Source organism: Periplaneta americana, chromosome 17 (genome assembly GCF_040183065.1).
Source record: "Periplaneta americana isolate PAMFEO1 chromosome 17, P.americana_PAMFEO1_priV1, whole genome shotgun sequence".
Lineage (NCBI taxonomy): Eukaryota > Metazoa > Arthropoda > Insecta > Blattodea > Blattidae > Periplaneta > Periplaneta americana.
Genome location: NC_091133.1, coordinates 96,356,754 through 96,377,469, shown reverse-complemented (window position 1 = coordinate 96,377,469; position 20,716 = coordinate 96,356,754). Strand labels below are relative to the sequence as shown.

At 35.0% G+C, this 20,716-nt stretch overlaps 1 long non-coding RNA gene across 1 annotated transcript in view; it reads right to left on the bottom strand.

Moving 5' to 3' along the window:
• Positions 1-20,716, bottom strand: part of LOC138692805 (uncharacterized) — an 839,199-nt gene that overhangs the window by 275,055 nt on the left and 543,428 nt on the right. The window contains exon 4 of the long non-coding RNA XR_011330136.1: positions 2,994-3,039. This is a non-coding gene — a long non-coding RNA (uncharacterized lncRNA). The remainder of the gene's footprint in view (positions 1-2,993; positions 3,040-20,716) is intronic.

Here is a 20,716-nt window from a genome sequence, read left to right as displayed (position 1 = left end):
AATGCACAGTCGATAATGTAGCCTAACAAGTTATTACTTTGCATTATGATTTATAACAGGTGCTGTACGTACTCGTACTGCAACATGGACGATGTTATCAGTGACCCACGCTAAGTCTCCAGAATCCTCACCGTTTTAGTCAACATTACCCACTCTCCACTACAGATTTGCTATTAGGACTACAAAGAGAGTACTCCGTATATGACGCCATGAAACATATACCCACAGTATACCTGTCGTACGCACCCAAGTTCAAGGTCGTTTGTCGAGTGTTGCATGCGTGCAGTTCACTTCAACTTTTGTGAGCTACTCAAGCGATTACTCAAGTGCAATCTATTATGTTTTTCTAATTGTTTGAGGACACCGAAGGGATTATTAAGTCGTGAGTAGATATAGCCTTTGAAATTTTTAATTTTGAACCTTCCTATCAAGTGATGTGCTGAAATAAATAACTGACATCTGCCCCATCATTCTAAATAGCCTTGTATACTTGTATTCTTTATTAAGTAATCATTCTGTTGATTTGTTAAACTGCCTTTAAGGAGAGAGGGTGGTATTTTTCTTTAATTTAATATTAATTTTTTGTATGTAGAGAGCTCATAGCTGTAGCAACTCAACCAAAAATAAATATTTTGAAAAAAAAAAAATTATTTGGGGGCCCAGATTTGAAAAAAAATATACCCAATGCAGGATTTTACTAAAACCGATATATCTAAACCATTTTTAAAGGTAGAGTCACCCCGTTTTTTGCAATTTACTTGCAAAAGTATGCTCTACAAACTGCCTGTAACAGAATTTTGATATTAGTCTCTACGCTTGTAAAATAAACAATTAAAATTTAATAACACTTTTCTGAATTCCTTTCTTGCAAACAAACGGACGTAGATTTAAAATGAAATCAATTAACAAAATTCTCTCACAGAGAAAAGTTTCCTAATAGTCTAATTAATGTGTGTTCCAAATTTCATGCATGTATCTTTAATAGTTCAGAAATTATATCCATTTTTGTCAGGCAATGTAGCAAAAAAATGAAGTTACCGTAAACCGATAAAAGGGGGCGAGTGATTTAAAAATCCATAGCGCAGGAAGTTTAAAAATGGCGTCTCAACATCTGATAAGGGCACAAATATCCACGAAATATTATGCTATGCATTCCACACATACCTATCACAGACTATTTTAAAGAAAAAATTTTTTTTTGAAAATTTACTCATTTTTCTCAAAAAAATACCATCCTCCCCCCTTAAATTTACAAGTAGCCTAAATATCTTAGATATGGACAGCTACTTCGCTTGGAATTCTCTCTCTTATGCGTGATTATACAGGGACATCATTTTATTTTTACTAACATTTTTAATATTAACTTGTTTATACCTCTGGTTCAACGCCGTTTGCTACCCCCTCCCACGACTGGAGTTCGATGATACTGGCGTAATATGAAAACAAATCACTTTACTAGGTATAGGATGGAAGAAAAGTAGTTCATCCATTTACGTAAACTAGGAAATATCGCGCTTTTGAGTTTGATCATTTTCATTGGGTTTTTGTTTAATCAAAATACAGTACAGTATTAACAATGAGTGTTTTTACTCACGAACTGAGCTGTCCATGTGGACGTATTCATTATGCTGTGTACAAGTATTATACTGTCTACAGCACATTAGCGTACAATATAGAGTTGAAGTTAAATTGAAAAATAATCATAATATGGATATTTAAACACATTTTCGAAAATGGTGGCCATTCATTTCGATACAGGCTTCAGTTCTTTTGTGCCTATTAATGCACTATAGACTATTGCATCTAATTCCAATTACCAGTTTCGTCCTTCATACTTAGTAACTCATGTTGATATAATTCTGTACCTACTCTATAAAAGAGTAACTTACGTACTGTAAATTCTGTCTTTACTTCTGCCCGACCCGCACAGATAAAATTACTCAGACATGCTATCTACTGTCCGTCCAAGTGGTTATGACGTACGTTTGTAGAAGGAGAGGAACTCACGTGACAGTTAATTATTTAACGAGGCCATTTTATTTAAGTTATTTTAAACAGTTGTATAATATTACGTAGATGTCCAATTCCTAACAGAAATTAATGTTATGAGAAAGGAGCTAAGACAGCCCAGCCACTAGCTGGCGAATAAAAGCTGATGGGGGAAACCGGGATACGACGTAGACAAATGGATGACAGTACTTGTGCGAAAATGATTCAATATTGAAAGCTCTTTCGTCATTGGAAAACGCGAACATATTTTTGGAACGTACTGTTTACTATGACCGTAAGGCTACTATGACTGTATATGCAGTCATGGATCTGTGTGGAGGACGGTTGTACTTTATTAGTAGAAGGGGTGGGAGTGAAGTTCATTCAAAACCTCAGGTACAATAAAAATTGAAGTAAAAAAAATGATGTCCCTGTACTTACCAAAAATTTTTGTAGGTCATGACAACTGGTTACAACCAATCAGAAGGAGCATAGCCATTGTCTCAACTCTTGTCTTTATTATTTTACAGGAAGTCTACTTAACCATAGCCCAAAAAACATTTTGTACGGACGCGATTTTCGGAACTTTTTACAGAGGAATAAACTAAGTACATTGCCTTTGCTGCCGGATATTACTTCCATGCTCACTTTTCCTTTTCGACGTCCTTTACCGACAAAAGAAGTTTTTATATAAAAGTCCGTGCAATCTTCTTCTTAGATATTACAGTTTTATTTTTACCTTCAGACAAAGAGGAAAAACCTGACTAATCTCTTGCAGAATCCTCTCTAATGAGAAAAAGGTTTTCTAGACTAAAGAGATGTACTTATATCAGATGGAAAGAAACTATTTCATATGTCATTACACTGCAGACAGGGTTCCATCACAACTACAAAGACAAAAAAGTTATTTCAGGAAATTCCCTTTATATATAAAAATAATAAGCAGGATTATGAAACAGAGCTCTCGTATATAATATATCTGAGGATTTAAACAAGGTACTTACTCATTTGTTCCGAGTATAAACGCACGTAAAACATCAGAGAAAGCGCCTGCAAGAAAAGAAAATTTACAATGTAGATTAAATAAAAACATTCATAACAATGAAAATGAGTTATTATCCATTGCCCTCCATAAGAATAATCCTCACTGTTTTCTGAGAGTTTAAAAGAGAGAAAATATATAGGGAGAATTTAATCCCTTACGTGACGGTATCGCAAAGTTAGATTGTAGATGGAATGTCGAAACGCATCCATGCGTCACTGAAAATTACACCACTTTGCATTTCGAATTTTCCTTAGATGATGATTTCACGAAATGTACGTTCTTAAATATTTTTATGCTGCTTACTTACTTACTGGCTTTTAAGGAACCCGGAGGTTCATTGCCGCCATCACATAAGCCCGCCATTGGTCCCTATCCAGAGCAAAATTAATCCATTCTCTATCATCATATCCCACCTTCCTCAAATCCATTTTAATATTATCTTCCCATCTACGCCTCGGCCTCCCTAAAGGTCTTTTTCCCTCCGGCCTCCCAACGAACACTCTATATGCATTTCTGGATTCGCCCATACGTGCTACATGCCCTGCCCATCTCAAACGTCTGGATTTAATGTTCCTAATTATATCAGGTGAAGAATACAATGCGTGCAGTTCTGTGTTGTGTAACTTTCTCCATTCTCCTGTAACTTCATCAATCTTGCCCCAAATATTTTCCTAAGAATCTTATTCTCAAACACCCGTAGTCTCTGTTCCTCTCTCAAAGTGAGAGTCCAAGTTTCACAACCATACAGAACAACCGGTAATATAACTGCTTTATAAATTCTAACTTTCAGATTTTTTGACAGCAGACTGGATGATAAAATTTCTCAACCGAATAATAACAGCATTTCCCATATTTATTCTGTGTTTAATTTCCTCCCGAGTATCATTTATAGTTGTTACTGTTGCTCCCAGATATTTGAACTTCTCTACCTCTTCAAAAGATAAATTTCCAATTTTTATATTTCCATTTCGTACAATATTCTGGTCACGAGACATAATCATATACTTCGTCTTTTCATAAATAAATTCTATTTTTATCTAATATAAATCTATTAGGTTTTTACGGGATATAGGAGTTCGTATAGCATTTTATTATACAAGCAGAACAATCCGCCATTTTGAATCTCACTGTCAAGGCGACATAACAATTTTAACATGAGGTCGTATATAAGGACAAGATTATGTAAGCAAGTTTGAGGTTGGGAGACAGCTTCCACTATAGTTACCTGTGAAATAAGCAAATACAATGGTAAAGTAAATCCATGTGAGTGAAGTAATAATAGGGGAGACTGTTGTACCTTTAGCATAGTGTACCTTTGAACATTTTTTGTTTTTTAATTTGCTGCTACCTAGAGCACTCAAACTGAAGTAGATTGTAGAGAAAGCCGCAAAGTAGCTCTGGTCGCAGTTTCAGTTTGATTTACTGCAAAGTGTGAGTTCCGTGGACAAAAGAAGTTTTTTTAGTACCAAAAGTAAACATTTCGTTTATTAATATATGCTTTCTAACACAAAACTGGATTGTATTTGTCATTATGAATCAAGTACAGTGTGTTCCCTATCGTCTGGTGAGTAATAACATATTTCAATTTCCACAATTTATTCGAATCTCTAGTTTTGGGAGCCATATTTGTTTAAAAGTGGACCCTCTTGTACCTTTGAACACAAAACATCTTATCCATGGAACATTTTGCAAAGTACACGTTACTATCGGTTTTTGTTTTTGTTTTATTTCAAGATCATGTCACGATGTAAGTCTGGAATTAAGAGGTCCCTAATTGATCCGGATGCCTTGAAGAAAGTTGTTGAAGCAGTTATTGCTCCTCCAGGAAATAAAATCTCAATCAGAGAAGCCTGCTCTGGTTTATGATGGCAAATACATTTTAAATAGGATTGTCATTTTTTACAGTTATATTCCCACGTATATTTCATGTGTTCCGAGGTACCAGAGAATATGTTCCAAGGTACATGAACCTGTTGTACCTTTGAACACATTACATATCCCTTCATTTTATTTTTTCCATCCTTAATAGATCTGTAAAACAGGAAAATACATACAGGAAGTTGTAAAGGAATCTTCAACGATTATTTCAAGCATTTTTAATTTAAAAAATTTCACTTCCCAAAATTAAAAAAAAATAAAATATGAAAAGTGTTTAAAGGTACAACAGTCTCCCCTACATTATGCAACGAGCCTATAATGATAGTAATTAAGACGCGAGTATGTTTGTTTATGAAACCAGCGCAAGCGAGTTTCATAATTTTCATACGAGCGTCTTAATTACCATTATAGGCAAGTTTCATACGACTTTTTATGCTCGACCATATTTCTAACTTGAAATTATTCAGAAGTATTCATTTTATTCGTATCTGACTGAAGATCGGAAGTGACCTTGTGCATAGCTCGTAAATTGTGAGATGTGCGCAGACGCGAAAGTATTGATTTTTTCCGAGGAACAAATGTCATTGACCTTGATATAATCTAGAGAGTAAAATTAACATTAATCTTGATATAACCTTGAAATTTATTTAGACATTGAAAAACGAGATGAAAAATTGAATTTATTTGAATATTATTTACAATTAACGCTAATTATTATAGTAACAGAATATAACCTTCTGCGACAGTATTGGATTTCCAGCCTCCGTGACGTTTCCCTCGTTGTCTTTCGATTGCATATCCGAGAATAATCGAAAACCTGAACTTTAATGAATAGGTGTACTTTAATGACATGTATGAAAGGACTGTTACCAGGTGTATAATTACTACATTTTCGCATGGTCGAGCATAAATACATTTTAAAAAGCACTAATTAAAGAAACAGTGAAATTTAAATAATGCAATGAAAACATGAAATTATTTGACACTTTTAAATTAAAGAAAACTAAGTAAATTGCAATTAAACTTATTTATTAAAATACAATTTCATACAAATTTGTGTTGAAAAACTCAGCAACAGAATAAAAAGGATTACTTAATAACCAATTGTAAAATCTAGTTTTGAAGCTATTGATTGGTAATTTATAATATAGACTTGGGAGCTTATTATATGATTTCATCCCCATAATTAAAAAGATTGTGTTGCTCTTATGTAATCTACAATATGGAATATTAATTTGTTCACTATTTCTAATTTCATGATCATGTATATTGGCCACTAACGAGTAATTGTCGATATTTTGTCGAGTGTAAAGTATTAGATCATATATATATATATATATATATATATATACATATATATATATATATACACAAACACACACACACACACAAGTCCACACCTGTGGAGTAACGGTCAGCGCGTCTGGCCGTGGAACCAGGTGGCCCGGGTTCGAATTCCGGTCGGGGCAAGTTACCTGGTTGTGGTTTTTTCCGGGATTTTCCCTCAACCCAACACGAGCAAATGCTGGGTAACTTTCGGTGCTGGACCCCGGACTCATTTCACCGGCATTATCACCTTCATATCATTTAGACGCTAAATAACCTAGATGTTGATACACCGTCGTAAAATAACCCAATAAAATATATATATATATATATATATATATATATATATATATATATATATATATATACACAAATTTATGATTGTTAAAATCCGTGATTGTCTGAAAAGTGGCCGACAATGTTTCAGATAGTTTGATTTACATAAAATTCTAATGGTTTTCTTTTGTAAAATCAAGACGCTTCCAATTTTGGTTCCATTTCCCCAGAAAATTAGGGCATATCGGATTATCGACTGAAAGAAAGAAAAGTAGACTCTATGTGCGTTAATACCTAGATGAAAATTATTTAATTTAGTAACTAATTAAAAAATATAAAATTTAAAGTAAAGTAGACCCTATGTGCGTTATTATTCAGATGAAAATTAATTAATTCATTAATTAATTTAAAATATATAGTAAAGTATACCTCTGATTGAGGTTCTATCTGATATGTATATCTATTATCATGCAGTACATCTCACTTGTCGATATGTGTCGGAGGAAGAACAATTGTTTGTATGCAACTGAAGTCTGATTAGTGGAATATGTAGCTAATCGGCAATGTATGCTTTGGAGGGGGAAAGGAACTCGCCACCCTACCCCATTATCTCCTGACCTAGTTGCCTCATGAGTGATGCCTTATTGGTTTTACTTATGAGGTTCAAACCTGTCATCGGACAGATGATTAAGTTTATATTTTCCTTATGCACTTATCACAACAATTGTAAGAAAGTCACGCCATTCTTGTAAGACTGTACATTAGGATGAAAAGTTGAACCGTAAAGACTCAATTTATAACAATAGTTGTGATAAGTGCGCTAAAAATAATATAATTTTTAGTTAAAATTGTAAAACAAAATCCATACAAAGTGATTAACAACACAATTTCAGCTGCCGAATACTAGCCGATTAAAGAAATGATACTTGTGGATAGTTCATTCTCTATTTGTAATATTCTTTTACCCTTAAAACTAAAGGAAAATGGTATCTCACTAAGAACTTAAAATTAGTGTAACTCTGAAAATGGGGTAGTCGTATCGGCTCCCGTGGCTACACTTCAAGGTCGTATGACCTCCCTGGTCTGAAACGTTGTTCTTACCGTAACGGTCGTATCGGCTCCCGGATGTGGACCGGTATTCTTCCCTGAACGGCTGTTGTGCTGTGTATTGTGATTCTGACTTCCCTTTTGAAATGTGGGCTAATTTTGTTAAAACAGGAGACCGGACTACAAACTACTGCGAATTGTTTCATGCAAAATTCAACCAGGAATGTAATGCTGCCCATCCTAATACAGCTTATATCATTTCATGGAAGTTACTTACTTACTACTTACTGGCTTTTAAGGAACCCGGAGGTCATTGCCGCCCTCACATAAGCCCGCCATTGGTCCCTATCCTCAGCAATATTAATCCAGTCTCTACCATCATACCCCACCTCCCCCAAATCCATTTTAATATTGTCTTCCCATCTACGTCTCGGCCTCCCCAAAGGTCTTTTTCCCTCCGGCCTCCCAACTAACACTTTATATGCATTTCTGGATTCGTCCATACGTGCTACATGTCCTGCCCATCTCAAACGTCTGAATTTTATGTTCCTAATTATGTCAGGTGAAGTACACAATGCGTGCAGCTCTGCGTTGCGTAACTTTCTCCATTTTCCGGTAACTCCATCCCTCTTAGCCCCAAATATTTTCCTTATTCTCAAACACCCTTAATCTCTGTTCCTCTCACAAAGTGAGAGGCAAAGTTTCGCAAACATATAGAACAACCGGTAATATAACTGTTTTATAAATTTTGACTTTCAGATTTTTTGACAGAAGACTAGATGATAAAACTTCTCAACTGAATAATAACACGCATTTCCCATATTTATTCTGTGTTTAATTTCCTCCCGAGTGTCATTTATATTTGTTACTGTTGCTCCAAGATATTTGAATTTTTCCACCTCTTCGATGAATAAATCTCCAATTTTTAGATTTCCATTTCGTACAATGTTCTGGTCACGAGACATAATCATATACTTAGTCTTTTCGGGATTTACTTCCAACCCTTTCGCTTTACTTGCTTCAAGTAGAATTTCCGCGTTTTCCCTAACCGTTTGTGGATTTTCTCCTAACATATTCACGTCATCCGCATAGACAAGAAGCTGATGTAGCCCGTTCAATTCCAAACCCTGCCTCTTATCCTGAACTTTCCTAATGGAAGTACTAAAAGAAATTCAAGAAGACACATACATAAATTTTCGAAGCAATAACGACAGAAGAAAATCAGAGAAACGAAACACAGTTGACACAATTATTGAGGCAGCCAAAAGTGACTTCCAACAAGAAAAGATCACTAGACTGCAGGACATGAAAAAAGTTAGCTACAAATTTTTAAGTCAATGTTTATAAAACGGACGAAAGGTACTTTTTACTAACATTAGGCCTATGTTTATAAGTTCGACGAAACGTTCTTACGTTAACAAAATTTTTAACCGTGCCAATATTTTAGTTTTAAGTCTGTTAAATGCGAAGCTGGAGCCGATACGACCAGTTTTCAGTGTTACTGCGGGAGCCAAAACGACCAGCCCCAATCAACAGCCAAAAGTCAAAACAGGTTATTGGGAGCCGAAACGATCTCACTCTCTGAAAATATTGAGATTAAGACACATGTTTGTCCCGCGCCGTGGCGTCGTGGTCTAAGACACCCCTGCTAGGACTCGCGTTACGGAATGCGCGCTGGTTCGAGTCTTCATGGGGGAAGAAATTGTCTCATGAAATTTTGGCCAGTGTATGGGACCGGTGCACACCCAGCATCGTGATGCACTTGGGGAGCTACGATAGGTAGCGAAATCCGGTTGCGAATACCAGCTATAACGGCTGGGGAGATCATCGTGCTAACCACACGATACTTCCTGGTTGGATGATCGTCCACCTCTGCTTCGGCATGTGGGCGTGAACTCAGCAGCCGGCTGGTCAGTCTAGGCCCTTCACGGGCTGTAGCGCCACGGATTATTATATTATTATTATTATTATTATTATTATTATTATTATTATTATTATTATTATTATTATTATTAAGACACATGTTTATGTGACATTTTCTGCCCAGAATGTCTTTGGAAATAATTCCGTAACTGGCAGTAAATCCTCGTGAATCACCCTGTATATTTGAAAGTGCTAATAAAAAAATTCAGTATTAACATGTCAGATTGCACAGTTAATTTAAGTGTTGTATAATCTCTGTTACTGATATGAACTGAATATATCAAACTTCAATTTTCTTGTTGGGTTTGACTCGATTTGTTTGCTTTTGATATGACTGACTCGCTCGATGGTCTCCGAGTATTTCACTTGCATTCTCGGTTTGGTTTGGTTTGGTTTTATTGCGACTCCTATGTTTGTTAAGTTCCACTACTTCGTTTTCGTTTATTTCTATATGATCTGTCGGTTTATTTCGAATCGATCGGTTTGGATTACTTCTACAAGGTCTCGTTTAGTTTTATTTCATTGGAATAGTTTCGTTTAGTTTGGTTAGTTTTAGTTCGTTTCAATGCATGTGGCATTCAAGGTATTGTCTCTCACTCACTGAATGTAGTGAGATAATAAGCTCTTAAATAAATGGGGATTTCCATGTTTTGTTTCACTGCAAATTGCAATGATCTCTTTTGAGTGTTATGTAATGCTGGTGGTAGCCGTATCCATTTCTAAAGAGAGTGAGAGGTACCAAATGGTGGTTGCATACAATTCATACAGATTTAGTAGCTAATACAAAAATCGTTTCATATAAAAAGTGTAATTCCGACAACGCAGGCCATTTTTCTGCGACACTCTTTCAAATAACACCAGACATAGTGGGACTACATTTTATCAGTGTTAAATTACTACAGAACTACAAGCAGAAGAGAGCATTTTCGTGTTTACTTCCTCTTCTATCACTCATTTATGTACGATAGAGTATAATCCAGTGCTTAATCTTTAATGTTTTGTTTTATTTAATGACACTCGCAACTGCAGAGGTCATATCAGCGTCGCCGGATGTGCCGGAATTTTGTAGTCATGATCAGGGTTGCCAGATTGGGCTACAAGTAGCCAATTGGGCTACTTGAAATTTGAATTGGCTACTGATTTTTACCATTGGGCTACTTGTGACTTTTTGGGCTACTCAAAAATTTTCGGGCTATTTTTTTCTGATTTGAATTTGTGGAAAATTAGTAATAATAGGTGTAGTAATAGTCTTCCTCTCCGTGAAAAAAAATTGTTACAGTGTATCTAGCCTTTTTTACCACCAGCTTAACCGCGAGAAACGAAGTATCTATGCAAAGTATGTTGCACAATGTCACATGACCAAGCCAATATAAGGGGATTTATTTGTTTCACCATCACCAGTATCAGCAGAAATGCAAGTAGATAATAATCAGGTGCCGTTTTTCCTTCACTTCAAGCGTTAATATTTTTGTGAATGCCGATGTAGTTTATTACAATAATCTTAAATTAGGAACTAGCGTCTGTTGTAAAAGTGATATACAGTTGAAGACCTTCCTCAAAGAAGGTTGTATATCATATGAAAAAGTATATGATATACAACCTTCTTTGAGGAAGGTCTTCAGTTTTTAAATTATATTAGGAAATTGCTCTTTCGACATTTTTTGTAGCCTAATTATAATGTAGGCTAATTATTTTATTCTGAATCCGATAGTGAAATAATTTTAAAGAACTCTGTCTGTTATACAAGTGATATACAGTAACATTTTAAAATTGTGACAAAGAATAACTTGTTATACATTTATTTTGTTTTGTAATCATACTGAAAATGGAAATATTTGTTATTTCGCTGTGTAATTACTGAAAATGGGAAAGTGGGAGAACTATACTAAAACGTTTAATAGCCAATGGTTAAATGATACTTCATTCAAACTGGCTTCTGGATGTGAAAGATTACAGCAATAAAGCAGATTGTAAAGTTTATAAAGTTCAAATTAGGGCTCATAAGAGAGACTTGAAAAAACATTCCGATTCAGTTAAACATATTTATATATTTCGCGAAATTAAATTTGCCTTTTATATTGGGCTACTTTTTCTGAATGTTGGCTACTTTTTCAGCCAGCTTTCGCTACTTTTAGTTATACCTATCTGGCAACCCTGGTCATGATTGGTTGAAACGCATCTTTTCGTACCGTTTTATTGTTCAAAAGTAGTGTGACGTAGTAAAAGTGTAATTGTTCTCGTACTTATTCCTGTTTTGTAATAATTGTATTGGTTTTATAATTTTAATGAATCTTTGTTACGTTCCCTTTAGTAGAAAATATTTATAGGAACCGACCACGAATACTCAAACGGGTGTGCACTACGTCAATAATATGTATTTATTTTATGTAGCAATAAATACTAAATATTACAACTTTTTCTACGTATGGTGTATAATTTCAGTTTTTTTCCCGGTTTATATCAATATTCTGTAATTTTTATAGTTTGTGTAGTTTCTAATTTTGTAAATTAAGTTTCATTTAAAATGTTTATTCCATTGCAATTATTAGTGGACTTTGTCACAAGTTACTGCTACATACCAGAACCAACGCTCTTCCATATCTCATCATAGCATTACACAATAACACTAAAATGAAGTTACAAAAAAACGTACAACCCGTTAAAAGCTTTTACTTGAAAAAGAGCTGTTTGCGTCTGCATTATGTAACAGGACACATTCATAAAATTTAAAATTATACAGCGATGCATTTAGTAACAGAATAATTCCTACTTCGTTTTTTGTCGCTGTGGTTTTAGTTTTACGTTCAAATCTAGTACTACATTATGAAATATTCATATAGAGGAAACTAACAACACACAAGAAGTGTTGTCCATTAATTTAAAAATAAGCTGAGTTTAGTCTTACGGGATTTAATAATATTCAACTATTTACTATATTTCATAATTATGACTTCAATAAAAATGTATATAAAACGCTGTATTTACATTAAAATTTGATGAATTTGTATCATATGATCAGAGGAAATTACATAAAAAATGGTCTTCGTTCACATTGTATTATTTAAGATACCTAAAGAAAGCATTATAAAACTCAGAAAATAATGTTCAAGAATGGGATTAGGTGTTGGAGATGGATCATCATATACTTCAGCATTGGGCATAAAGGGGAAGTGAAAGAGAACGGAGAAACCCGCGGGCCGGTCCTTTTCGCTTACATCGTCTTAGGGTAGGTACACGTTGGAGCAACGATAAACGATAAAAGAAATGACCTAGCGACGTTTTGGTATTATCAAAGAATCAAGTGTTCATATCAGAGCAACGAGGACGCGGGAAGCGAACATTTTGGTTTATCAGTAGAAGATATTCTCTGCATCCACTTAATGAAAGAAGATAAATAGGAAATATCAGCTGCTAGGTTCAAGTTTAATATAACTTAAATACGTACAAAATTGAACCAGTTTCTCATCCCAAAGATAGTATAAATTCGTTGTGTTGTGATTGGTCATTGTGATCACATAATGTATCACGAATAAATACACAACTGATCAATTTACAAATATCTACAAGAATTAATTTAATATGCCGAAATAATAATAAATCTATTAATATTCGGATATATTGATAACCACCGGTCATTATACATATCAATATCATCTTAATCAGAGATTATATGAACGACAAGAGCGAAGAAAATGGAACTTAACTTTTTCTACGCTTTTATCGTGTATCTTCGCTTTTATCGTTACTCCAATATGCACACCTCAATGACAATGCATGCTTCAATTCTCTCTGATATAGCATCGCTGCTTCTTTTATCGTTTATCGTCGCTCCAACTTGTATGTACCCTTAGAAACAAACGCACAGTATGGCACTATGTATTAGTGGTGGATTTTAGGCGACCAGCGAGAGCCGAAAATTCGTAAAAGCTCTAAAAAAAACCCTGAAAGTTAGAATTTATAAAACGGTAACATTGAGCGTATTCCGAATCTCACCGGTGAGCAATCCGATGGCATCACGGTGTTCCGAATTCCACCGATGACGTCATTGATGCTCCACCGGTGTCGCACCGGTGCCATCAACTTGCAGAGGTGGTGGCAGTCTCCATCAGTGAATCTGATTGGTTCTTGTATAGGGCGGGAATAAGCAGACGAATAATATCGTGCACTGTTGTGTCATGGCGGTGTGTTCTGCTTTAGTTCTGCTGTATTTGTAATGAGCAGAACGTAAAAACAATATGTTAATGGCTTATGAGCGAACATGTCAACGGACCAGTTATTACTACTGGTTCAAGAAATAAATTGTTTATGCTATCTTTTCTTTGAACGAGATGGGAGTACGAAAATTTCGCAAAATTTTGCTAGCGTAGCACAAACAACAACTTGTACAGTCGCCATGACAGCATCGATCCTTCCAGCAGTTTTGTTCCTTATTTCGCTCCAACGTGACGTCATTGATACCACCGGACCGGTGAGATTCGGAATACGCTGATTACCAGTTGTAAAATTTGGACTCTCACTTTAAGAGAGGAACAGAAGTTAAGAGTGTTTGAGAATAAGGTGATTAGGGAAATATTTAGGGCTAAGAGGGATGAAGTTAAGGAGAATGGAGAAAGTTACACAGCGCAGAACTGCAAACATTGTTTACTTCGCCTAACATAATTAGGAACATTAAATCCAGACGTTTGAGATGAGCAGGGCAACACGTATGGGTGAATCCAGAAATGCATACAGAGTGTTAGTTGGGAGGCCGGAGGGAAAAGTACTTTTGGAGAGGCCGAGACGTAGATGGGATTATAATATTAAAATTAATTTGATGGGGATGGGATATGATGGTGGAGACTATATTAATCTTGCTCAGAATAGGGAACGAGACGGACTTATGTGAGGGCAGCAATGAACCTCCGGGTTCTCTAAAAGCCGTAAGTAAGATTGTAATAACAATAATAATAATAATAATAATAATAATAATAATAATAATAATAATAATAATAATAATAAGTGGTGCTACAGCCCGTGAAGGGCCTAGACCGTCCAGCCGGCTGCTGGCCTCACGCCCACATGCCGAAGCAGAGGTGGACGATCATCCAACCAGAATGGAGGTATAGTGTGATTAGCATGATGATCCCCCCAGCCGTTATAGCTGGCATTCGCAACCGGATTTCGCTACCTATTGTAGCTCCCCAAGTGCATCACGATGCTGGGTGGGCACCGGTCCCATACACTGGCCGAAATTTCATGAGAAAATGTCTTCTCCCACGAGGACTCGAACCAGCGCGCATTCCGTAACGCGAGTTCTAAGCACGATGCCTTAGATCGCGGCGCCACGGCGCGGGACTAAGTAAGATTATAGTACTTAGAAAAAAAAATGAAATAATTTTTAAAAAGGGAAACTTTTCAGGAAAATTTATAGACCTAATTATAACAGTACAATAATTATAACACCCAGCAAAATAGGTATTTTATTTAAGAAACTAGCAGCATTAAGAAAAATATTAATAAAATAAACTAGCAGCATTAAGAAAAATATTAATAAAATAAACTAGCAGCATTTCTCACAAAATAAATGCATAGAAACATGCAGCTACCTCATAAATACTTGCAGTAAAAATTTCATCCAGATTGATTAATATTTGGCATAAGAAAGTTGGTGTTGAATCAACAAAAATGAACACAGAAAAATAGATTTGAAAATAAAATGAATATTTATGTAAATTAATATTCTCCTCCGCTACATTCATCTAGTAACTTCTGGGAGCCAACAAAAAGTTACTAGATTTGTAATCAGAAATTTTAAAAAAGAATTCTTCGATGAAAAACAATTTTGACAGCTCTTTAAATTCCACGCCCCCTTCCAGCCTTAATTTAAAAAGTGTAAACATATGAGTATTTGTAATCAGAATTGAGCTGAATCCATTTGGGGTATGAAAATATAAATTCTGAATAAGTGAAATAGCTAAAACGAATTGGAAAAATTGTCATGATTTTCAGTGGAGTCTTCCCTTAAATGACGCATCTGAAAGTAATACGCTATCGAAGTTGTAGGTCCACATTTTGTCCCCTTCTATGTTTATCAGTTAACCCCTCTTCTATTTCTGCTATCGGTTCTATCTCGACAACCGTTCGATGTAGACCACATATTCCTATGAATTGTTTTGTTCAAAATGACCGATACTGTGATCTCCCGGAATATTTACCTTTCATCCTGGGACACACCGTATTACTGGGGCCCGTGCAAGATACATCACCGCAGCTCAAATCCCACACATCACATACCGGTGTGTACTTCATTCTTTGCACCTTTGCTAACCACTTATTCATATTGAGCATTTATATTAACCTCATAAGTTCTTCACTCAAACTCATAGACTAAACTCAATTCACGATAATATTTCACACTCACTGACACACATTTCAAACGAACCAGCGTAGGGAGACGAAGGGATGTAGACGAAACTTTAGCCTATTTCTGCGTGGAGAATAGAATCTGATATAAGCTGGCAACGCCAAAGAAATACCAACACCACCTACATCGTAATTAATTGAATTGCAAGGAACCTGTCTCTCTTTGTAACGACTGGGTGTGTTTCGAGCCGTCGACTTTAACTAAACAGGTGACAGAATAATGCTCTCTTAGAATCTGCGATTTCGCATCTAGGCCGAAAAATAAAGTTATAAATTTAAAAATGTTTAAATTACACACAAATTCACACCATTATCTGTATACGAGCAAATCTTTTTAAACTCCACGCATTTTGTGTAATTATGTACCATCTGGCAACACTGAATATGAGTCTGCAACTTTTGAAACAGTTCTTGTAATGATACTTATGGCTTTCAAGGAACCCGGAGGTTCAATGCTGCCCTCACATAAGCCCGCTCTCGGTCCCTATCCTGAGCAAGATTAATCCAGTCCCTACCATCATATCCCATCTCCCTCAAATCCATTTTAATATTATCCTCCCATCTACGTCTCGGCCTCCCCAAAAATCTTATTCCCTCCGGCCTCCCAACTAACACTCTATATGCATTTCTGGATTCGCCCATACGTGCTACATGTCCTGCCCATCTCAAACGTCTGGATTTAATGTTCCTAATTATGTCAGGTGAAGAATAAAATGCATGCAGTTCTGTGTTGTGTAACTTCCTCCATTCTCCGTTCCTATGATGATGATGATGATTTTTATTATTATTATTATGATTATGATGATTATTATTATTATTATTATTATTATTATTATTATTATTATTATTTACGAAGCGCCTGTTTCCTGTTGATTTTTCAAGTCTAATAAACGTCCAAGAATTTAATCGTAAAACACAGATTGCCTGAACATCCGCAATTTTACTGTTAACTGTTATACTCGTAAAGTGGACGGGATTTACGAGACATCTATTTCTAATCTTACGTTGTTTATTTCTGACTGTTTTAATATTATACTACAATTTTGTATGACAAACTGAAATATTCTGAACTTAAATTCCTGTGTGATGCTAATCATACTTCTGTTAAAGTAATCAGTATGATTTTAAGACCCGGATATTTAAGTTCTACGAACAATCAATTTTAAGCTTTTTGTATATGCAAAGTACTTTCATTTCATCGTCCTAACGGAAAAAATTGGAATGACTTTTAGAAATAAAACTATAATAATTCAAATCTCCTTTGTTTTTACACACATATGCAAACATCCGGTTTTGTCATTATTCTTAAAAATTTCAATGTTCTAAATTTTTGTGATGTTCTCTAGAAATAATTCTTGTACAGCTTTTTGTTTGTAGTTTAATCCGAAATGTCCTCTGAGATGTTTTAAATCAACCCGTCTGATAGTATTTACGAACGAGGAACACGTGCTCTTCGATTGTCTACAATCAGGGATGCGATGCTTACTAATAATTCCGAACGCGAGTTTTTAAGCTCTCTCCATAAGCGCGGCGCTTTTCTGCTGCTACTGTAGCAGTAAGAAAGGATGTACAGAACATATAACGTTACAGAGCATGACAGATCGCAAGCGAGATTACAAGACAGATTTTAATGATAAGTAGAACGTTCAGTTTTTATATAAGTACAATGATTAATAAGTAAATATAATTGTAAAAAATGTCAAACGTCGGTACGAAACACAACACAAACAAGGATATAGACATTATTCTGGAGAAGAAAGATTGATTTCAGACAAGACATCACAAGTGAAACTACCATTTAAGGAAACTGTGGTGAAATAATGCTGAAAAGTTACGACAATTCACAATTTTTGTTTTTATGATCGTTATTATATTTGAGACTGTTTTAAATGATCTAACAATATAATCAAGTGTGGCCAAATATACTCTGAATGGGTTGAGAGAAATGTTTTCTTGTGTTTTTAATGGTGTTTTCTCGACTTAAATTTTTAAGTAGTTTATTGCATAAAAAAACTCCTTGCACAACAATAATAATTATTGTCATATTGGTCTGAAACTTCTCACAGAGGTCAATTAAATGTTTATAAATACAATTTAATTAGCATTTGTATGAAATATTAATATTAAGTTTCTTCGGGGAATATTCATATTGCACTTAGATTAAATATGCTGTAGATTCATAAAGTTAAAAATTTATTGTGTCTGTCTATTTAGACTTAGACTGTGCTCAAAAATCTAATTCACTTTATTCACATAACTATTTTCAAGATGTTTAGCAAATATGAACTAAACATTTTGAAAACTTTGACGCAAGAAGCCTTTTTAGTGACATCAATATAAAATATATTTTTAAAAAGTATAATTTCAAAACTATTAGACCTAATGACACCAAATTTGGTACAAATGATAATATTTTAGACCTGTTTTTGTAGTTTAAATTTCACCCATTTTGGATGGAAATTGTGGAAGTTCTAAAATTCGTATGTGTCCCCGTAAATGATTTTCTCCAAAAATTACGATGGATCTTCAATAGCATAATTTAATGAATTTGCTTTTCCGCGTTATGTGCATCTCAAAAATCACTCTAAGAAAACTCATTACATAATAATGATTGGAGAGTATGGACTACATTTTCATAATCACACAATCAATATTTTCAATCATATTGTCATTATTTTTTAAACAAATGCTCAAAAGTACTTACAGATCACACACATAAAGCAGGTAGACCCTAGTTAATCGTCGTAACTAATGAAGTGAAGTATTTACAGAATAAACAACTGCTTTTAACATAAAAATAATTTACAAACAATTAACTTTTTCTGTTCTCTTTTTCTTCTTAAAACCTCTCTCCTTTGCTATTTATTTACATATGTATATGCATATTAAATAATTATTACATAGCCAGAAATTTAGTAACGGAAGTTATTGTAACAATTACTGCCTTTATTCGCTGCATGTGCATGTACATCCCTGTACGTTGTTAATCCCTAGAGTCCTAGACATTCGAGCAAACATTACCGAGATTGAGATGCAGTGTAACAGAACAAAAATCAATCAGAAGAGTCCAAACCTATTGCGAGGGATTAGATCCTGTTTTCCATTGCTGGAGACATGTGCATACAAAATTTCAAGGCAAACTTCAAGTAAATGACAGCTTCAAGTAAATGACAAAAGTTAGGGACCTCTAGCGAGGATATCACACTGCATCACATTACACTAAATGCACATAGAATATGCCGAAACTTTCCTCTGCTATATTCAGCAAAAAGCTCACCTCTTTCAGATCACGAAGTTCTAGTTCTTCGGAAAATGTCTGCAGAATTGCGTTCCCCTCCTTTCACTCGTAACTTCTGAGGTCAAAGAAATCGTGTACTGCAAAAGACACAAAAGACCGGTAATGAGAGGCAATTACATCGGTTGTTACTCTAGCGTGCAATTGCTTCATTACTTTCGAAAACCAGAGCTACAGGATGTAAAAAGAGTTTAACTTAGTGTTGAATGTAATTTGAGGAAGTTTCAAAACTTTCTGTAAGCGTCTACTCTTCACTTCACATAACTGTTCTCAGTGAAATACTTCAGCTCAATCACAACTGTCTTATAAATTCATCCTCTAAATACCACAGTAAATAATAGTTTAATTTCGTATGTTTACAAAATATTTATTTGTTTCTTACCCTAGAACAACCTATTATATTTATTGGATGTAATTATGTAACACTCTGTGTATTCCCAAAACACAAAATTTGACGAAATATTGGATAAAATGTACAGCAATTCCCTTTTCTTCTGCGGAAGCAATGATAACATTTCTCCGAAGAAATAAAATTTCTTCGACAGAGCATGAATGGAAAAGTGAAAGCCACATGAGCCATGACGAAGGATATGCAAATATTCCTCTGCGATGAACAAAGCAGTTCCTGCAGGTGCTTGGAGCTGTAGTTGGCCGTTAATACACTATGACTAGAGCAGGAAACTTTAACGTTATATTAATTTGGAAACCATAGTCGTGTTTACGAATATGTCATGCATGTTTGTCTTTTGTTAATTTAATGTCCCTTGTTGCCTTGGGTGAAATTTACGTAATAGAAGACCACTAGCATATTTGTTTACTGTCAATTCGAAAATGGTTTGTGTGTGGACTACGGCAGAAGTTTGAAAGTTCTCGATTGCGTGGGTGAGAAAGAAAACACTAGAATGGTCAACAGACTGATATATATTTAACATATATAAACAATTCTGAATAATACGATGTTTTCACTTATAAAGAGAGATGCATTTATCATTTGAGAGTAATCAAACCTCAGCCACTTACGAAGCGCTACCGACAAATAGGAAAAGATCACAGATTTCCATTCTGGGTAACTTTCGGTGCTGGACCCCGGACTCATTTCACCGGCATTATCACCTTCATTTCATTCAGACGCTAAATAACCTGAGATGTTGATACAGCGTCGTAAAATAACCTGCTAAAAAACACAGATTTCCAAATGTGATATAAAGCGTAGAATGAATATAGTAATTTCAAATAATGTGGTGGAGTTGGTACTATATTAATTAACAATTTCAGTTCGCAGACTGAAATACAAGAATTATTTAAGCATGTCAGTAAACTGGTGATTCAGATAATTAAAAAATACGAGTTACATTATTCATATTCATTGTTTGTAAATTTAAATTAATTTAAATAATTGTTTAAATGGCGATCTTACTCGTGTTAATTATGTAAGCATGTGTGGCTTACAGCTATTTCGGTGCTACTTGACACCATCCTCAGAGCCTACTAGATCTCGGCGCTATCTCAACTTCACTGCCTGTTGTGTGGGTGCG